Genomic DNA, 22,753 nt, shown 5'->3' on the forward strand with positions numbered 1-22,753 from the left:
ACACAGAAAAACCTTGTAACTTCATTTTCTCCATGATAGTTTAAGTAATGACAAGCCTGTCCTGCAATTATTGTTTCTGGCATCCAGGATCTACCATGCTTAAGAGCCTACAAAGACTCACCAGCTTGTATAGGATCCTGCAGAGCTTCGTCAGGTGAATTTTTGGAATTGTACATTAAAAATCTAAAAATCACAGAATGTCAAATGAAAGCTCAGAACCTACCTGAATAGTGTTCTCTGCAAGCGAGTGTACTGCTGCTATATTCTGCTCTTCTCAGCTCATCTGGAATCCCAGAAAAAGGAGCAGTTCTGGCTGGGTGTGGTGGCTCTTGCCTCTAATCCCAGCACTTTGGGAGGCCAAGGAGGGCAGCTCACTTGAGGTCAGGAATTCGAGACCACCCTGGCCAATATGGTGAAACCCTGTCTCTATTAAAGATACAAAAATTAGCTGGGTGTGATGGTGGGCGCCTGTAATACCAGCTGCTCGGGAGGCTGAAGAACGAGTATCATTTGAACCCAGGAGTCAGAGGTTGCAGTCAGCCAAGATCACATCACTGCACTCCAGCCTGGGCAACAGACTGAGACCCTGTCTTGATAAGACAAGATAAGATAAGATAAGGTGGAATGAGATAAGATAAAATAAGATGTGATAAGATGATATGAGATGAGATAAGATAGGAAAAGAAAAGAAAAGATGGGAGTGAACAGTCCACAATGGTCCTTTTAGGGATGCTGTTACCAGTAATACTTGTAACCTAACCATCAGCCTCACTGGTCCCTTTCTCTCCTCACTTACTACTGTCATTAAAATATAAAATTACTGTCCCTTATTCTTGTGATGGTTATGGTGAAATGTTAAACATATGTTCGGTTTAATAAAAAGTAAATGCCACATGAGTGTATGGAAAAATTAATATGTCTCCTTAAATTTTTGTGATTTTTTAAAAATTTGTTTTATTTTAATATTAACAATCTTTTTTGTGTTCTAAATATTTTTTTAATTCACTCTTGGCTAGGTCCTATTTGCCTAACTTGCATATGATGGGTCTATTTTTATAGCTAAGTATTTTTCTACAGGCCCACCGCATAATATTGCCACATCTATTAAGACTTTTCCAAATAAGATTGAAAATATATTGGAATATATGCAATTAATTTTTGCAGAAAAATTAATTATTTTGGCAATGTAAGTCCTTGAATATTTTTTCTAGCTCCATTTTTTAACATCTCATAAATGTAAATGAATTGTATACATTTCAGGCCTGGAGGATTTAGCAAATGTATGCCCCATCATACCCCTCCAGAAGTTTGACAGAATACAAGTAGCATGCCATGGAAATTAACCTGATTTCTAGAATTCACTCTGGGGCACACTAAGATAAATCTGCTCAAAGAGAGAAGTCAAACAGTGTATGAAGGCTCATCCAGTTGGATCAAACTTGAGTTGCAAGGGAATTTCAAATGACAAGGATTCTCTGTATGCTTCCTTTTGGCCCAACTCAACTGATACTGTGAATAACGCTACTTTCAACTTAGAATTCCTCTGAATCACAATTACAGCTGCAGTGGGCACAGCACAACACAAGCAGCCTGCCCCAATCCCCCCAAAAAAAGAAAGAAAAGAAAAGAAAGTACTCTGCTTTATATGACTCATACCTTACTTATATATGACTAATACTTACCTTTCTCTGGAAAAAAGCGAGTGTTTAACATAATTAACTAGATTGTTGATGCTGCACAGATGTAGTAGGTTAGTATACTTTAAAATGCATATAATACAAATGTTTTCCATCCATCCATTTTTTTTAAATATGTATGACTCAGAAGGTTTTTATTCGTGTAGTACCTATTTTATCCTCTATTATTGCATTTACTGTGTTATAATGTATGTTTTTTCAAACACATCTGCCTTTCTGAATACAGTGTAAGCAGCTTATTGTCAGAGTCTATATCTTAATCATCATCATTTTCCTAATGCCTAACAGCGTTCCTGATATAAACCTGGTATTCAATAAATGATCACTGAATAAGATACTAGAAACCAACATAAATTAATTGATGGATTGATAATGATCTTAAAATTAAATGAAGGCCTGATACATGCTCATTATAGATCATTATCAATCTATCAATTTATTTATTTTGCTTTCTATTACATAATTCAATAATTATTTATTGAATACCACCTTTATGTCAGGCCCAGTGCTTTGGTCATTTAGGCCCTCTGTTGCTTAAGCAATCCTCTCACCTCAGCCTCCCGAAGTGCTGAGATTACAGGCATGAGCCACCATGCCTGGCATTAGCACAAATTTTAATAAAAAGGAACTCTTTGGGACATCATGTGTGACTGGACCACAAACTGAATTCAAAACATAATAATGTCAATACCCATCAAAATTGTATAAAACATGATATTTTATCATTCTTTTCAAAACAGATACATGTAAATAGATGATAGATAAGTACTGTAACTTTAATTCATGAAACAGTCTGTTAAGTTTATTAGACTGTATTAATTTGAGGATTAGGTTTTGTTTTAATTAATTAATTTTTTTGAACATAGAATCTAGCCCCTTGTTTCAGTCCCACTCACACTGCCATAGCTCAGGTCCAATTCCTTTCAAACAACTGTCTCTGAGAAATGTTTCTGTCTTTAGTCATGTCTTCTTCCAATTTACTTTCCATCCCACTGCTGGATCAATCATCCTAAAAACTAAGCTTGAGTGTGCCATTTTCTTCTCTCCATCTTTCATGGGCATCCCATGGCCTTCAGGACGGAGCCCAGGCGTGGCTCATCGCATCCCTTTACAATTCTGCCATTGCCTGACAATCGGCCTCATTTCCACATGTCCCACTTCACTTCTATTCCATAGTGAACAATTTTGTACTTTACATGAGTTCACAGCCTGGTGAGGGAGATATAGAGTAGAGAGGACCTCTGACCCAGAGTGAGGGCTGGAGTTATGGAGATGCCAGAAGATGCTCATTTTGGTATTTTTCTAGAAGGTGTTGCCTAACCCAAGTCTCAAAAACAAACAACAAAAACAAAAATGTAGGATTTGGTCATCTACGCTCTTTCTTCCTAGAAAGCTTCTTGTCGTTTCTTTGATTACCTCCTACTTGTCCTTTAAATCCTCCTCCAAGCAGTGTTGATTGACTTCCTAGTGTGGCAGGAGGTGTTGATGTACCTCCACAACTTCCCATCCTTATCACCATCACAACATTTACCACACTGTATTATTGCTGTTGGTTTGTCTGTGACCTCCTTCAACATGAGGGCTATATGTTTTTTTCTAGTATTCCCAGTGTGTTCCTACTACTTGATACATAGAAACCTATCCATTAATTTTTTAAATACAGTTAAAAATAATTAATTGCTTCATGCATTAAAATTTGTAATCTTAGAGTTGGACAACATCTTAGTAGTCACACATTCCAGCCTCCCATCAGTCAAAACCAGAATTGATTGTATAATGTTCATAACAGGATGGTCATTCAGGTTTTGCTTGAACATGTTCACTGATAAGGAGTGCAATAAGGTTCAAAGAAATGCAAAAAAAACTACTATGACTCATTATGCTGTAAATCCATTTACACTTGTATTTAGAATGTGATTTAATTTGAACACGTTAGAGACAGAGCTTTAGTCAGATGGCTTGGATTGGTGGAGGAAGGATTGTTCATCAAAAGATAAAGGGACAGAGCAGATCCCATAAAAAGAAGGGCACACAACAAATGGTATCTTGCTTGTAATTCCCCAGGACTTTATCCTTCCACTGTCTTAAGTAGCCAAAAAGCCAATCCCAATCATAGAAAACTATCAAGCATCTAATTTTTGAATATATGTTCTAATACATTCTCCAGTTTCAATTCTCTATTCTTTTATTTTGTCTTTTCATGACTGCCATTTCTTCTCCAACTTTTAGACTTTTGTTTGTTTCTTAATTTTAATTCTAGCATCTTCTTCCATGATGTGTAACATGGCCTCCAAGTTTACCTGGATCATGGCCCTGTTACAATACAAGGAAATCTCTAAAGCATCTAGTCCTCAAGTATTGATTATTATTTTTAGATTATTATCAATCCCAGCCAGTGGCTTCTTTATAATATGGCTCTCAGGTATCTCAGACCCAAGGATCTTCACTCTGTGGTGGTGCAAATACTTATGGCCTAAATTCTGCTTTGTAGTGTCTGCAATTCTAGCGAATATTCTTCAGAGTTGTGAACAAAGAAGATTTACTTTTATGGTACTTTGTTAAGTGAACCTGGACCAACTCTGACAGGTCTTGAATCAGATTCTACACTGAAAAAAGTTTAAAACAAAATACATTATTTATCCAATTCCAAATTATAATTTTCCTCTTAAGCTTTTTAATCTTGGTATTTAAATGTATGCTTATTTAATAAAAATTTTCATTAAAATATAATTATTTGAATTTTTTCTCCTTATAAAGAAAAATTCTAATGTAGGGGTCAAAATTTATTTGTTCAGTGGCTCCATAGTTAGTTACGTACTTATGAAACTAACATTCTGGTTTAGCACCATGTCCAAGTTTATGTATCTAGTAAGCGGTAGACCCAGGATTCACCCCTAATTTTCTGATTGAAAATCTGTTACTTATTCCACAATATCTCTGGTACCTAAGTGCAGGTCCTAAATTAAATATCACTGGTAGGGGTGGGAGGACTTAAAAAAAAAAGAAAAAAAATTACTGGTAGAGACTAAAGCTCTAAAGCTTTTTTTTTTTTTTTTTTTTAATTAATTTATTATTATTATACTTTAAGTTGTAGGGTACATGTGCATAACGTGCAGGTTTGTTACATATGTATACTTGTGCCTTGTTGGTGTGCTGCACCCATCAACTCGTCATTTACATCAGGTATAACTCCCAATGCAATCCCTCCCCCCTCCCCCCTCCCCCCTCCCCATGAGAGGCCCCGGTGTGTGATGTTCCCCTTCCTGAGTCCAAGTAATCTCATTGTTCAGTTCCCACCTATGAGTGAGAACATGCGGTGTTTGCTTTTCTGTTCTTGTGATAGTTTGCTAAGAATGATGGTTTCCAGCTGCATCCATGTCCCTACAAAGGACACAAACTCATCCTTTTTTATGGCTGCATAGTATTCCATGGTGTATATGTGCCACATTTTCTTAATCCAATCTGTCACTGATGGACATTTGGGTTGATTCCAAGTCTTTGCTATTGTGAATAGTGCTGCAATAAACATACGTGTGCATGTGTCTTTATAGCAGCATAATTTATAATCCTTTGGGTATATACCCAGTAATGGGATGGCTGGGTCATATGGTACATCTAGTTCTAGATCCTTGAGGAATCGCCATACTGTTTCCATAATGGTTGAACTAGTTTACAATCCCACCAACAGTGTAAAAGTGTTCCTATTTCTCCACATCCTCTCCAGCACCTGTTGTTTCCTGACTTTTTAATGATCGCCATTCTAACTGGTGTGAGATGGTATCTCATTGTGGTTTTGATTTGCATTTCTCTGATGGCCAGTGATGATGAGCATTTTTTCATGTGTCTGTTGGCTGTATGAATGTCTTCTTTTGAGAAATGTCTGTTCATATCCTTTGCCCACTTTTTGATGGGGTTGTTTGTTTTTTTCTTGTAAATTTGTTTGAGTTCTTTGTAGGTTCTGGATATTAGCCCTTTGTCAGATGAGTAGATTGCAAAAATGTTCTCCCATTCTGTAGGTTGCCTGTTCACTCTGATGGTAGTTTCTTTTGCTGTGCAGAAGCTCTTTAGTTTAATGAGATCCCATTTGTCAATTTTGGCTTTTGCTGCTGTTGCTTTTGGTGTTTTAGACATGAAGTCTTTGCCCATGCCTATGTCCTGAATGGTACTACCTAGGTTTTCCTCTAGGATTTTTATGGTATTAGGTCTAACATTTAAGTCTCTAATCCATCTTGAATTAATTTTCGTATAAGGAGTAAGGAAAGGATCCAGTTTCAGCTTTCTACTTATGGCTAGCCAATTTTCCCAGCACCATTTATTAAATAGGGAATCCTTTCCCCATTTCTTGTTTCTCTCAGGTTTGTCAAAGATCAGATGGCTGTAGATGTGTGGTATTATTTCTGAGGACTCTGTTCTGTTCCATTGGTCTATATCTCTGTTTTGGTACCAGTACCATGCTGTTTTGGTTACTGTAGCCTTGTAGTATAGTTTGAAGTCAGGTAGCGTGATGCCTCCAGCTTTGTTCTTTTGACTTAGGATTGTCTTGGAGATGCGGGCTCTTTTTTGGTTCCATATGAACTTTAAAGCAGTTTTTTCCAATTCTGTGAAGAAACTCGTTGGTAGCTTGATGGGGATGGCATTGAATCTATAAATTACCTTGGGCAGTATGGCCATTTTCACAATATTGATTCTTCCTATCCATGAGCATGGTATGTTCTTCCATTTGTTTGTGTCCTCTTTGATTTCACTGAGCAGTGGTTTGTAGTTCTCCTTGAAGAGGTCCTTTACATCCCTTGTAAGTTGGATTCCTAGGTATTTGATTCTCTTTGAAGCAGTTGTGAATGGAAGTTCATTCCTGATTTGGCTCTCTGTTTGTCTGTTACTGGTGTATAAGAATGCTTGTGATTTTTGCACATTAATTTTGTATCCTGAGACTTTGCTGAAGTTGCTTATCAGCTTAAGGAGATTTTGGGCTGAGACAATGGGGTTTTCTAAATATACAATCATGTCATCTGCAAACAGGGACAATTTGACTTCTTCTTTTCCTAACTGAATCCCCTTGATTTCTTTCTCTTGCCTAATTGCCCTAGCCAGAACTTCCAACACTGTGTTGAATAGGAGTGGTGAGAGAGGGCATCCCTGTCTTGTGCCAGTTTTCAAAGGGAATTTTTCCAGTTTTTCCCCATTCAGTATGATATTGGCTGTGGGTTTGTCATAGATAGCTCTTATTATTTTGAGGTACGTTCCATCAATACCGAATTTATTGAGCGTTTTTAGCATGAAGGGCTGTTGAATTTTGTCAAAAGCCTTTTCTGCATCAATTGAGATAATCACGTGGTTCTTGTCTTTGGTTCTGTTTATATGCTGGATTATGTTTATTGATTTGCAAATGTTGAACCAGCCTTGCATCCCAGGGATGAATCCCACTTGATCATGGTGGATAAGCTTTTTGATGTGTTGCTGAATCCGGTTTGCCAGTACTTTATTGAGGATTTTTGCATCGATGTTCATCAGGGATATTGGTCTAAAATTCTCTTTTTTTGTTGTGTCTTTGCCAGGCTTTGGTATCAGGATGATGTTGGCCTCATAAAATGAGTTAGGGAGGATTCCCTCTTTTTCTATTGATTGGAATAGTTTCAGAAGGAATGGTACCAACTCCTCCTTGTACCTCTGGTAGAATTCAGCTGTGAATACATCTGGTCCTGGACTTTTTTTGGTTGGTAGGCTATTAATTATTGCCTCAATTTCAGAGCCTGCTATTGGTCTATGCAGGGATTCAACTTCTTCCTGGTTTAGTCTTGGAAGAGTGTAAGTGTCCAGGAAATTATCCATTTCTTCTAGATTTTCCAGTTTATTTGCGTAGAGGTGTTTATAGTATTCTCTGATGGTAGTTTGTATTTCTGTGGGGTCGGTGGTGATATCCCCTTTATCATTTTTAATTGCGTCGATTTGATTCTTCTCTCTTTTCTTCTTTATTAGTCTTGCTAGTGGTCTGTCAATTTTGTTGATCTTTTCAAAAAACCAACTCCTGGATTCATTGATTTTTTGGAGGGTTTTTTGTGTTTCTATCTCCTTCAGTTCTGCTCTGATCTTAGTTATTTCTTGCCTTCTGCTAGCTTTCGAATGTGTTTGCTCTTGCTTCTCTAGTTCTTTTAATTGCGATGTTAGAGTGTCAATTTTAGATCTTTCCTGCTTTCTCTTGTGGGCATTTAGTGCTATAAATTTCCCTCTACACACTGCTTTAAATGTGTCCCAGAGATTCTGGTATGTTGTATCTTTGTTCTCATTGGTTTCAAAGAACATCTTTATTTCTGCCTTCATTTCGTTATGTACCCAGTAGTCATTTAGGAGCAGGTTGTTCAGTTTCCATGTAGTTGAGCGGTTTTGATTGAGTTTCTTAGTCCTGAGTTCTAGTTTGATTGCACTGTGGTCTGAGAGACAGTTTGTTATAATTTCTGTTCTTGTACATTTGCTGAGGAGTGCTTTACTTCCAATTACGTGGTCAATTTTGGAGTAAGTATGATCGGTGCTGAGAAGAATGTATATTCTGTTGATTTGGGGTGGAGAGTTCTATAGATGTCTATTAGGTCTGCTTGCTGCAGAGATGAGTTCAATTCATGGATATCCTTATTAACTTTCTGTCTCGTTGATCTGTGTAATGTTGACAGTGGAGTGTTGAAGTCTCCCATTATTATTGTATGGGAGTCTAAGTCTCTTTGTAAGTCTCTAAGGACTTGCTTTATGAATCTGGGTGCTCCTGTATTGGGTGCATATATATTTAGGATAGTTAGCTCTTCCTGTTGAATTGATCTCTTTACCATTATGTAATGGCCTTCTTTGTCTCTTTTGAACTTTGATGGTTTAAAGTCTGTTTTATCAGAGACTAGGATTGCAACCCCCGCTTTTTTTTGTTCTCCATTTGCTTGGTAAATCTTCCTCCATCCCTTTATTTTGAGCCTATGTATGTCTCTGCATGTGAGATGGGTCTCCTGAATACAGCAGACTGATGGGTCTTGACTCTTTATCCAGTTTGCCAGTCTGTGTCTTTTAATTGGAGCATTTAGTCCATTTACATTTAAGGTTAAGATTGTTATGTGTGAACTTGATCCTGCCATTATGATATTAACTGGTTATTTTGCTCGTTAGTTGATGCAGTTTCTTCCTTGCCTCGATGGTCTTTACATTTTGGCATGTTTTTGCAATGGCTGGTACCGGTTGTTCCTTTCCATGTTGAGTGCTTCCTTCAGGGTCTCTTGTAAGGCAGGCCTAGTGGTGACAAAATCTCTAAGCATTTGCTTATCTGTAAAGGATTTTATTTCTCCTTCACTTATGAAACTTAGTTTGGCTGGATATGAAATTCTGGGTTTAAAATTCTTTTCTTTAAGAATGTTGAATATTGGCCCCCACTCTCTTCTGGCTTGGAGAGTTTCTGCCGAGAGATCTGCTGTTAGTCTGATGGGCTTCCCTTTGTGGGTAACCCGACCTTTCTCTCTGGCTGCCCTTAAGATTTTTTCCTTCATTTCAACTTTGGTGAATCTGGCAATTATGTGTCTTGAAGTTGCTCTTCTCGAGGAGTATCTTTGTGGTGTTCTCTGTATTTCCTGGATTTGAATGTTGGCCTGCCCTACTAGGTTGGGGAAGTTCTCCTGGATGATATCCTGAAGAGTGTTTTCCAACTTGGTTCCATCTTCCCCCTCACTTTCAGGCACCCCAATCAGACGTAGATTTGGTCTTTTTACATAATCCCATACTTCTTGCAGGCTTTGTTCATTTCTTTTTCTTCTTTTTTCTTTTGGTTTCTCTTCTCGCTTCATTTCATTCATTTGATCCTCAATCGCTGATACTCTTTCTTCCAGTTGATCGAGTCAGTTACTGAAGCTTGTGCATTTGTCACGTATTTCTCATGTCATGGTTTTCATCTCTTTCATTTCGTTTATGACCTTCTCTGCATTAATTACTCTAGCCATCAATTCTTTCACTTTTTTTCCAAGATTTTTAGTTTCTTTGCGCTGGGTACGTAATTCCTCCTTTAGCTCTGAGAAATTTGATGGACTGAAGCCTTCTTCTCTCATCTCATCAAAGTCATTCTCCGTCCAGCTTTGATCCGTTGCTGGCGATGAGCTGCGCTCCTTTGCCGGGGGAGATGCGCTCTTATTTTTTGAATTTCCAGCTTTTCTGCCCTGCTTTTTCCCCATCTTTGTGGTTTTATCTGCCTCTGGTCTTTGATGATGGTGATGTACTGATGGGGTTTTGGTGTAGGTGTCCTTCCTGTTTGATAGTTTTCCTTCTAACAGTCAGGACCCTCAGCTGTAGGTCTGTTGGAGATTGCTTGAGGTCCACTCCAGACCCCGTTTGCCTGGGTGTCAGCAGCAGAGGCTGCAGAAGATAGAATATTTCTGAACAGCGAGTGTACCTGTCTGATTCTTGCTTTGGAAGCTTCCTCTCAGGGGTGTACTCCACCCTGTGAGGTGTGGGGTGTCAGACTGCCCCTAGTGTGGGATGTCTCCCAGTTAGGCTGCTCAGGGGTCAGGGACCCGCTTGAGCAGGGAGTCTGTCCCTTCTCAGATCTCAGCCTCCGTGTTCGGAGATCCACTGCTCTCTTCAAAGCTGTCAGACAAAGTCGTTTGCGTCTGCAGAGTTTTCTGCTGCGTTTGTTATAGTTTACTGTGCCCTGTCCCCAGAGGTGGAGTCTACAGAGACAGGCAGGCTTCCTTGAGCTGCTGTGAGCTCCACCCAGTTCGAGCTTCCCAGCGGCTTTGTTTACCTACTTAAGCCTCAGCAATGGCGGGCGCCCCTCCCCCAGCCTCGTTGCTGCCTTGCCGGTAGATCACAGACTGCTGTGCTAGCAATGAGGGAGGCTCCGTGGGTGTGGGACCCTCCCGGCCAGGAGTGGGATATGATCTCCTGGTGTGCCTGTTTGCTTAAGGCGCAGTATTGGGGTGGGAGTTACCCGATTTTCCAGGTGTTGTGTGTCTCAGTTCCCCTGGCTAGGAAAAGGGATTCCCTTCCCCCTTGCGCTTCCCAGGCGAGGCAATGCCTCGCCCTGCTTCAGCTCTCGCTGGTCGGGTTGCAGCAGCTGACCAGCACCGATCATCCGGCACTCCCCAGTGAGATGAACCCAGTACCTCAGTTGAAAATGCAGAAATCACCGGTCTTCTGTGTCGCTCGCGCTGGGAGTTGGAGACTGGAGCTGTTCCTATTCGGCCATCTTTGCTCTAAAGCTTTTTAAATATTATTTATATCTAATACATACAGGAGCTAATTATTGGTCTTTCTATATAATAAAAAATAGGCTCAGAAATAGTATACAGCTGTGAAGCATAAGTTGTATACCATGGTCACATAAATACAATTGCCCAGTTTCATATGGTAGGTTGTTACCAATCGAGCAGGTTTATAAAGTCAATGTTGTTATCTGGACTGGATTCTCTCTTTAGCTCTAACCCTATTCCACCAGTCTCACTGCTTTGTGAAATAGCAAGCAATGGAACGGATGCTGGGATTTGACTTCTCCTTCCAGATCTCTCTGGAAGTGTCTAATTTCATTAAATAATTTACTGTATCTGTTCTTAGTTTTTCAGTGTGGGTCAAACCATATACTGAATCCTATTGCTGAAAATGTTCAAATAAAAACCATAAAATGGGCTGGGCACAGTGGCTCATGCCTGTAATCCCAGTGTTTTGGAAGGCTGAGGCAGAGGAATTGCTTGAGGCCAGGATCCCAGGCAACATAACAAGACCCCTGTCTTGGTGGTGGGTCAGGGGGATTAGCTGGGTATAGTGATGTTTACTTATAGTCTTAGCTACTCATGAGGCTGAGGCTTGCTTGAGACTAGAGTGAGCTATGACTGTGTCTCTGCATTCCAGCCTGAGTGACAGTGTGAGACTCTGTCTGTGAAAAAAGAAAAAAGAAAAGAAGAAGAAAACACAAAATAATAACAAGTAATAGGTACCATTTCTTAAGCCCTTCCAACTTGTCTGAATTTATTTGTATTATCTTATCTATTTCTAGCAATAACCTAATGTTATCTGTATCTATCATCATTTGAAATTACATGTTGTGCACCCACCAGCTCTCTTCTTTCTAATTGTTTATTAGTCATGGGTATGTGATGAAGAATGATGAGTCATCCTTATAGGTATTTTACAATGAGCCTGAAATAAAGCAGGGAAGATATGAAACAAATATCTGGATTTTCAGCATATCTATTTCATGTTGTCAAGAACCTTTTCCTCTGTTTTTCTTAGAAGACAAAGAGGGAGAATATAGAGTTGCAGGCAGCCCTGCAACTCTATATTCTCTATAACATTAAATATGTTAATAAGACCCTGTCTTATTAACAGATGTTTAAGCTTAGAACTTCTCAGCATTTATAAGCAAAAATATGGATTCTGCATAAACTTCTAATACCATTAAGGACAAAAACAAAAGTTTCTGTTTTGTGGTACTGATATGCATAGTAATAGTACAAAGCATAATTGAGCCTACGTGGAAAAGAGAAACAGTATTTATATGCTTAATTATATTACACAACTGGTCGTTTTAGCCTTTTGTTCATCTGTGGATATGGAGCAGCACAAAATTATAAGGCCAATGTTTCTGATTGAACTGGCACATTACATGATGATAGGTCAGAACACATTATAGAAAACATTCTAGAGCTCTCTGTGGAAAGCACATTATTAAAATGGAGACATGCCTATCTGACACATAGTGTATTTTTCCTTTAGATTTTGCAAGAGTTTATTGTTTCTCTTTTTGCCAATTTTTGAGAGTAGTTAGTGCTGCCTGGTAATAACTGTCATCAGTGACAATTCCTGTGCTTTGTGATCTTTCTAATATTGTAATCCAAAGAAAACCAGTGAGGTTTGTGATTATGTGGGAATCCCAGGAAGGAAAGTTCTATTCTACTTAATGATATTTTCAGCACACATGTCTCAATGATCTAGATACTAAATAATTCAATTACGTCTTTGAGAGCTTTACAAATTCAGAGTTATCTACCACACATTTTCACCCTGCTTGTTACCCCACATCCACCTCCAAAATGATCTAACAGGTAAAGAAAATTGTAACTCAATTTGAGATATTTTAAGCAAGTGTACTTCTATCACAAACCATTAACGAACGCCAAGGAGTTTCTAAAATAAATGTTTGAAAGACAGTTTGAAAATGCCAGAGACTGCCCATTGTTTTCATAATGTGAAGTAGATTTTTTTTAAACCATGGACAATTGGTAATTTTAAACATTCTTGGAAGATATTACAAGTAGGATTAGGCACAACAGAGCACTGCCTTATTCCCGGTAAGCTAGAATACAAGCACCCTATCTTGTGATTTAACTCCATCAACTCATCATAAATGCTCTGGACAAAGGAAGTAAAAGACCCAACTTCTATTCATGAGAATAGTCATGCGATCTATCAACATAATTGCCTTAACCCTTCACTTCAGTTGGTCTATAGGGATATTCCATGTGTGTATTTTTATCACTCCTCGTTTTTTTCTGAGGTCCTGTGCAGCAAGCTTGGCTGAAAGCACTAGTCTTCAAATGTCAATGTATCAGAGTTACCCTATTGAGCGTGTTAAAGTATCAATTTGCAAGTCCCACATTGAGAAATTCTAATTTGTTAAACCTGCGTTGGAGCTAATTGACTGAAAACACTGTAAGACACATTGGAATGGATGATCACCAAAGATCACTTCAGTTTTATGATTTTAAAACCTTTTCTCAGATGGATTGAAATAGTTTATCTTAAAAATATTTCTAAACCTATATATCATGTGGTTGCTATTATGATTACTAGACCTCTATATATCACCCCATTTATACAGATTTAGAAATATTTTTACTAGACTCTATTCGTTTCCAGTAGTTTGTTTTACTTGGTGTTATTTTTCACATGCACCGGAGCATATGAAATGAAGTTAGAACTTGAATTCCATACTTCTACCATGACAGCCCTCAAAATTAGATTCAAAACTATTCCCCTCTTATCCAATTTGCTATATAGTGTTGGCCAAACATCCACAGCAGGCAGAACCTTTTTGTGTTTATCCTGAGGTAGGTAATTGATTAATTAATATTCCTTCAACATTGAATACATATTTGAAAGCTGAGAGGTGGAGGTTGCAGTGAGCCGAGATGGAGCCACTGCACTCCAGCCTGGACAATGATGTGGGACCCTGTCTCAAAAAAAAAAAAAAAGAAAAGAAAAGAAAAAATAAGAAAATGAAAATGAAAGCCAATGTATGACCAAAGGCTGTTTTGATAGTTTTTTATATTGCTATCATGGTTTGGTTATGCACACCATACTTTCACATAACCCCTTTTAGACTTTGAAGAAAAGGTATGGAAAACTTCAAATTTTTAAGTGGGTAGAAAATGAGAAAATGGTTTCTTTTTTAGTAAAATGTATTTCTGATTTGCATCCTTAGTCCTGGAGTTATCCAGAGAAAATAAATTCAAAATTCATCAATAGCTCAGACTGACGGCAGAGTTATCAGGGACATTTTCTTCTGGGCATTTCTGCTTACTTCTTATTTCTTTGCTTTAGTCTGGGAAATGTGACAGCTGTACCTTATTTTCTTGTGTCTGCAAGCCCTCAGGGTATATGTGCTCAGGAACTACTTTGTGGTACACTTAAATAAGTATATCTATTCACTACTTGCTCTAAAAAACAAAATGCAGGAAACATCAGAGTATATATCAAATTACTTTTTTCCATGTGCAATATTCAGGCAATGCAATAATAGATGGAGGTACAGGTGAAAATGCTTCTCTTTTTAAGCCAGCTGTTAAATGCATTAAGTTTTAATTTGTATATGCAGTTTTATAACACTTAGATAACCAACCAAAATAAGTTATTTGGCTATCTCCAATATAATAAGTCATTTATCATTTTAAAGTTATTACTCACTTACTAGCTACATTTGCTTGAATGATAATTAAAAGGATATTCCAAGGAAGAACAAAGGAGAAATACGTAAAAAAAAAAAAAGCTAAGTAATTTATTCCAACAAATCAGATTTTTCTTCTACAGTTTGTTAACCTGTAACCTATCTGAAAGGTCTAAAATATTAAAGTTTTGTGAGACATTTTGTGTGAAAAATATTGTTACCTATTTTGTACTTCATTTGCTTTACATGAAAATAAGCTATTGTATGCTAAATAATATTATATAATTTTATTGTAAGAGCTATGCTCTAAAGTAAAATGTTAAAAGGCAATATGTACAGTTATGTATTTATGATATATATTCTGCAGGATTTCAGAAAAGATTTGATAACTTTCAAAATTGTAAATAAAATAAGGAACAGAACATAGTGCTCAGGACTTAGAATAAGGTAAATACTGCATTAAGCATTAAAATTCTTGGGAATAAAAGAAAATAAGGGAACAGATGTATTTCCTGTTAGTCTAATTATCAGAAATAAGCAAAATAAGCTGGGTGTGATGGCTTATGCCTATAATCCCAGCGATTTGGGAGTCCAAGGTGGATGGATTGCTTGAGCTTAGGAGTTCAAGACAAGCCTGGACATTATGGCAAAACTCTGACTCTCTAGAAAATACAAAAATTAGTTGGGCATGTGGCACATACCTGTAGTCCCAGCTACTTAAGAGGCTGCTTGAGAGGCTGATGTGGGAGGATCACTTGAGCCTGGGAGGTTGAGGCTGCAGTGAGTGTGATTGCACCACTGCACTGAAGCCTGGGCAACAGAGTAAGACCCTGTCTCAAAAAATTAAATTAAATTAAAGTAAAGTAAATTAAAGAAATAAGCAAAATATAGGTTATCATCTTATTTCTAACTTCCAATATAAGTTAATTTATTATGCATATTTTTTGGAAGAGGCAATCACATCACAAAAGATAAGGTTTCAACAGTAGTGTTACAGATTTGGAGGCAGACTTTTGGGCTGCCTGTGAACAAGTCCAAATTTTTTCTTACACACAGTAAAAGAGGAATTCATGTAAGTATCTAGACACATACTCAAGTAAGATTCTAGAATTATAAAACATAGAGCATTACAATCTTAGGCCTGGAAAATACTAAAAGCAGATACATTTAAATATAAGAAAATCCTAATGCAGTAGAAATTGAATTATTGATGTTCCAGTCAATACTCTAGAAATCTGATAAATAACAGCAGTGATGACTAAAAGACCTACCCATCAGCTACAAAATGAGTTTCCAAGAGTCTACATTAATTATCATATTAGATAAAGAAGTTTCTATTAAGTAATTGAAAATTGGAATATGTCTGTCCCAAAATTGTTTTGCCACAGTACCCATGTTTCATATTGAGCTGGATGTTTCCTTTTGTTCTTTCTTCATTCCTTTTGTTGATGTTGTTGTTGTTTCTTCCTATTTTTTACTTGCTTCTCTCTCTCTTCTATCGATTCTATTTCTTTACTAGAATGAATAAAAACATTTGGTTACTTATTATATTAGTCCATTCTCACATTTCTATAAAGAAATACCTGAGACTGAGTAATTTATAAAGAAAAGAGGTTTAATTGCCTCATGGTTGCACAGGTTGTACAAGAAGCATGCTGCTGGCATCTGCTCAGCTTCAGGGAGGTCTCAGAAAACTTACAGTCATGGTGGAAGGCAAGTGGGGAGCAAGCACCTCACATGACCAGAGCAAGAGTAAGAGAGAGTGAGGGGGGAGGTGCCACACACTTTTAAACAACCAGATACCATGAGAGCTCACTATCATGAGGACAGTACCAAGGTGGATGGCGTAAACCATTCATGAGAAAACCACTCCATGATCCAGTCACGTCCTACCAGGCCCCACCTCCAACACTGGCAATTACATTTCAGTATGAAATTTGGGTGGGAACACAGATCCAAACCATATCACTTATAAAATTCATAAATCATGGTACCAAAACCTTTTAATCAAAAGTACTTGTTTTACTCAACAGTATTAAAACATGTAAGCATTAAGTCTACCTAAAAACAAAATTGAAGAATGTTACATATGTTAAAAAGACCAGAAATTAATTCATATACCATTTCAACTTGAAATGTAAGCTCTAGAAAGACCACCCTATTCTGGTTATATAACAGTTTTATTATGCTGATATTCGATCATACAGCTTAAATCATCAATAGGTTAGAAATCTGATCAATACCAAGTCTCTTAGTTTGGCTCACATCATTGGAATCGAAGGTTAATGTCACATCAGCAAACACTAAAGAATCTTAGATTTTTCATAATTTTCCATCAGTGAAGTTATTCAGAGTGCAGGAGTGATCAGTGCTCAGAGGTTGGTATGAAAACATTCATGTTCTTTTCAAGAACATTAGAATGAAAAAAACAGATCTTACGTTTTTCAAGGGAAAAAACTGGAATTTTAAAAAACAGGAGTTTTAGCTTTTGATGAAGTAGAAATAAATGTGTCCATAGAAACCCTCAAGTATCAAGACAAAATTGTTTAACAACCAAAGGTAGCAAACATCAAAGCTCACCACTCAGATTCATAAGTAACATTTCTAGTGGCACAATATTGTTTCTTTTTTTAAATAATATACCTTACCTAGAAAGAGTACTTGGGCCCTTTACTATATAGCATAATAGTCATGATACAATAAAGTCAAGTGTAATACCTCACCCTAATATCAATAATAGATGTTTAAACGTCTTGGATTTCTTTTTTTTTTTTTTTTTTTTTTTTTTTTTTTTTTTTTTTTTTTTTTTTTTTGAGACGGAGTCTCACTTCGTCACCCAGGCTGGAGTGCAGTGGTGTGATCTCGGCTCACTGCCACTTCCGCCTCCCAGGTTCAAGCGATTCTTCTGCCTCAGCCTCCCGAGTAGCTGGGACTACAGGCGCACACTACCACACTAGGCTAATTTTTGTATTTTTAGTAGAGAGGGGGTTTCACCATGTTGGTCAGGCTGGTCTCAAACTCCTGACCTCATGATCCACCCGTTTCAGCCTCCCAAAGTGCCGGGATTACAGGCGTGAGCCACTGCGCCCGGCCATGTCTTGGATTTCTAAAAAAATGCTTGTCACACACAACAGTATTCCCATTATATATTGACATATGTTTTTTGTCCTAAAAAGCAAGATTCCCATTGCAGTATATTATAAATTGTAAATCATTGTTTTCGTCTTAAATTTCCTTGCTCACATTATCAAGCTAGTCTTTGCAGGGAAGGGAAATAAGGTGGCCAAGATGGTGAAACCCCATCTCTACTAAAAATACAAAAAAAAAAAAAAAAATAGCCAGGCGTGGTGGCATGCGCCTGTAATCCCAGCTACTTGGGAGGCTGCCGCAGGAGAATCGTTTGACCCCGGGAGGTAGAGGTTGCAGTGAGCTGAGATCGTGCCACTGCACTCTAGCCTGGGTGACAGAGCAAGACTCCATCTCAAAAAAAAAAAAAAAGAAAGAAAGAGTTCAGGTTGCTTCTCAGCCTGCTCTATCAAAGCAGGGATTGTGTGGCAGATGCTCAGCTGTTTGGCAGTTAGGAGCAGTTAAGATCTGTGATCTTTTGCAATTTGGAGAGTTTCCCATTGCACAGTAGGAACGGAATGTTAAAAATTCCTAGTATCTCACAAGTTTTTTAGTAGATTTGGAGATAATTTGACTTTGTCTTCACTTTTTTATTTTTATCTTTATTTGCTTAGAGACAGAGTCTTTCTCTGTCACCCAGGTTGAGTACTATGGCACAATCATCACTCACTGTAGCCTTAATCTCCTTGGTTGAAGTGATCCTCCCACCTCAGCTTCCTAAATAGCTGTACTCAGCTAATTTTTTTTAAAAAAAGGTTTTTTTTTGTAGAGATGGGATCTCACTATGTTGATCAGGCTGGTCTTGAACTCCTGGCCTCAAGCAATCCTCCCACCACGACCTCCCAAACTGCTGGGATTATAGGCGAGAGCAACTATACCCAGTCTTTATCTTCTTTAATTGCACATTCATATAGTTTTCAAAGAGATTCGGGAAAAAATAATATTACATCAGGAAGAAGAAATTAAAGAAAGCTATGGTCACTTTTAACTATGTTGAAAATACCATTTGAAGAATAGAGATAATCTGTGACCCCAAAACTTTGATTAGAAGTACAAGTGAAATTTATCATCTTATGGGTGGTGTTTTAATAATATTATGTTGTGATTATAAATGAGTGTGGCCAAATAGTGTCTCCTTTTGTTCAATAAACTTTTCCCTAAAACAGAGGCAATCGTTTCAAGTTATATTTTCTGTAAAAGTAGTTTTGTCAGAGCCATGCTAATTTGAGTTTGAAATCTCCTAAAATGATCATTACTTACTAAATGGTTAGACTATCTTCTTTCAAAAAGCTCAATAAATTAAGAAGTAATACCTGATTAATCTGCATACATTTTAAGGAATATTATCTGAATAGTCTTACCGGGAAGTTGGGTGATACTTTTTGGGTACTAATTTTGATTTGTTTGTGATTCTGGTATTAAGCGAAATCAGTGGAGCTAGCCAGCCTTTTCTTCTTCCAAAATTAGCTTTTATTAACTAATTTTAACAATTCAAAACTCTAAAGCATTAAATACTAAGGAATTCATTTTTTAAATGTCTGTCCTCTTGAAAATAAATTATCTTAATATTTTAAATGGATGATTACCAAGTAGCACTCTTTCTATTTAAGTGTTGGTTTGCTAGGTTTAAAATAAAGATTCTTGGTCACTGAGAAATCTGTTCCAGAAAGCCCTATGGCAGGGGGGTGAGAGAAGCCAAATGTAACTGAGAGTTGTGGGTGCTTATATTGTTGTATTTTCTTTTAATATTTGGTGGCTAGAACTCCTAGAGTTAAACATGGACTAAAGTACAAACCTAAATATTTCCCAGATCCTCTTGGGGATGTTAATAAATATGGTGTTAGAAAAAGTTTTGTGGCCAATTGGTTTGGGATGTTTTGCACATCACTGCCTTTGCCTGAGATTCAAATATCCAGTAGCACATCAAAAGCTTTCAGAAGGCTCATAGTGTTCCTGCTCATGTAGCTTAGCATCTCATCTGAACACTTTACCTCTGTGGTCTTCCTCTCCAAAACACATAACCTTAAACCAATCATGACAAAAAAATCAGACAAATCTCGATAGGGGGGTATCCTATGATTTATCTGATTAGTACTCCTCAAAACTTTCAAGGTCAAGGTCTTTTTTTTTTTTTTTTTTTTTTGAGACGGAGTCTCGCTCTGTCGCCCAGGCTGGAGTGCAGTGGCGCGATCTCGGCTCACTGCAAGCTCCGCCTCCCGGGTTCACGCCATTCTCCTGCCTCAGCCTCCCGAGTAGCTGGGACTACAGGCGCCCACAACCGCGCCCGGCTAATTTTTTTTTTTTTTTTTTGTATTTTTAGTAGAGACGGGGTTTCACCGTGGTCTCGATCTCCTGACCTTGTGATCCGCCCGCCTCGGCCTCCCAAAGTGCTGAGATTACAGGCGTGAGCCACCGCGCCCGGCCAAGGTCAAGGTCTTAAAGGAACCTAAGGAGACATGAGAACTAAATGTAATATAGTATCCTGGATCAGATCCTGAAATGAAAATGAAAGACATTAAGTAAAAACTAAAGTAATCTAAATAAACTGTGGACTGTTGTTAAAAGTAGTGTATCAATATTGGTTCACTAATTATATAAATGTACCATATTGATGATGCAAAATGTTTAAAATAGGGAAAACTGTATGCAGGGGGTAGATGGGTAGTCTCTGTAGTATCTGCTTAATATTTTTGTAAATTTAAAACTGTTTCAAAAATATAAAGCCTATTAACTCAGAAAAAGCTACATCAACAAGGCATGTTATTTATGTGAAACTTTTTCTATTTACAGTGTTCTCTGTGTACACAAAATAAATTGGGCCATATAAGAATATGGAAATCTTAATCAAGCTCTTTGGTAAAACAAACAAACAAAAAGAAATAAAAGCATGTAAAGATTAGGATACTGAAGTAGGCAAGAATCTATCAGTAAAATGTTGCGATCCAAAAGGTCACAATCAGAATCTAGATGATTTCCTCAGTCTTTTACATACATGAAGATGCCACAACTCCATGGAAATACAATGCTTAGGCTACCCAATTAGATATTTTGATGTGTGACCAGAAGAAAATGGCAGAATGGAGTGTAGAACACTGCAGAATGGTTTTTATAAAAAGATGTAGCTAATTTTTCAGTGTACACAGGGAGAGGTTAATTCCGAGAGCACTCTCTTCTCATTAGACTACCATGTCTGGTACATTTGCCATGAGTGTCTTAGGATAGCCATTCATTCCTACACAATATCTGGGAACAGATTTGCAAGTAACTCTCATTGTTGTACTCACCAAGTTTGCAGGCTCCCATTCCTATTCCAATGTTGTATATGTAATGATTAATGATATAATTAATAAATAATAACAAATGTAATAACTACTGTTTATTGAGCATGCCAGAACTGTGTTGAGTCCTTTATTTTATTCTGCTTACACTTGGTAACAAACCAATAAACTAAGCATTGTTCTCGTTTAATAGATGAGAAAACCCTCCTGTGCACACAATTCTTTACACATAGTGAGGTAGCAATACTCCCTGATTTACTCATAAGCCCTTCAAATCAATGTTTTAAAAGGTAAATTTTTACATCTTGTTTAAATATGTTCTTAGGGAAGATAAATAGAGCTGTTTTGGGAATCAGTTTTGGGAGAGATTTGATGCTGTAGTCAAATTGGCTTAAATGAATTAACTGATCTAGCTCTTCCTGCTATGAAGAGAAAATAGAGAGAGCAGAGGATAGCAACAAAATTCAGTTAAAAAACCCCAGACAAATGCTTGTTAGTAATCTGATGGGAAAACTTACTTTATTTATACTTTCTCCAAACAGAGCTTGGTAGTAAGAAGTGGATTTGTCTTAATATAACTTTTGCTTACTTGTTTGGAGGTCTTTGCTTGAGATACTTTTTTGAAAAAAGGAAGATGTTCTTAGTTTCCACCAAAGACAGTATTGTCTGTATTGTCATCCTTACTGTGGAGATGATAAGCCATCAATAAGGCTACATGGTGAGCAACAGCTTTCCAAAACTGAGTGGTGAATCACCTCTTTTCAATTATATATCTAAACTTGGTAATATCAGCTTGTAAGAGAAGGTCATGCAGTATCTTCCATCCAATTAACATGCATAGAACACCTCCTCCACAACTCATTCATCCTTTGCTATAATTTACAACTTCCTGTTATATGTCAATGGTTTTAACTTTTTCAGATCTTATTCGATTTAGCTAAGAAATAATGCCATAAGATAGGATGTAGGCCTAATGCTATATTTATTTCCTTTCTCTCTGTAAGATTTATATTAATAGAAAATGTTATCTCCTCTTAGTCTATAGATAGGGTCCAGGAAAGTTTATTAAAAAATTAAGTTAAAGCTGTCTTTCTTTTAATTCACAATATCCAGAAAAGCATATCTACCTTTGGCTTTAATTGAACACCCTTGAAACCAATATGTTCTTAGAGAAGATAAATAGAGCTGTTGAACACCATTTTAGCTAATCATGACTTTCAGTGAGATCTAGAAAAGACAATAACTAACATTAGCCGTTTTGGCTAATATGTTAGTTATTGTCTTTTCTAGATCTCACTGAAAGTCATGATTGAAGAAAGTACATGGGATAATTTTCCATGGTATAGAATTCCTGCTGTCATTCTTCCTTCCACATTTTCTAGCCAGTTTTCTCATACTGCAGATTTTCCCTATGCTGAAGGATTCCTTGACTCTACCGTACAGTCAACATTCAAGACCATAGTTAAATGAAAGTTCATTAAGATGTGTACCTAAATGCCAAACGCTAGTTTTTTTCATTGTTCTTTGGTTTTTGTTTGTTTACAAAGAGGAACATGTGTAGAATGACAGTGATCTTATTTTAAAAGAACTAATATTCCAGAAGTGGTCTGTAAAACTCAAGATGAACTAATTGACCCATTCTTGATATTAAACATAGGTTATTGTACATATTTTCTTTGACTATAGAAAGCCACTTGTTTGCTACAAACTTCTCCTATCTTGGTACAACCAATATCAGAGCAGAAGATTTCCCC

At 37.3% G+C, this 22,753-nt stretch overlaps 1 protein-coding gene across 43 annotated transcripts in view; it reads left to right on the plus strand.

Annotated features, from left to right (window-relative positions):
- Positions 1–22,753, plus strand: part of MAP2 (microtubule associated protein 2) — a 316,151-nt gene that overhangs the window by 212,399 nt on the left and 80,999 nt on the right. The gene's annotated exons all lie outside the window — the stretch shown is intronic.

This window comes from Macaca fascicularis, chromosome 12 (assembly GCF_037993035.2).
Source record: "Macaca fascicularis isolate 582-1 chromosome 12, T2T-MFA8v1.1".
Classification (NCBI taxonomy): domain Eukaryota; kingdom Metazoa; phylum Chordata; class Mammalia; order Primates; family Cercopithecidae; genus Macaca; species Macaca fascicularis.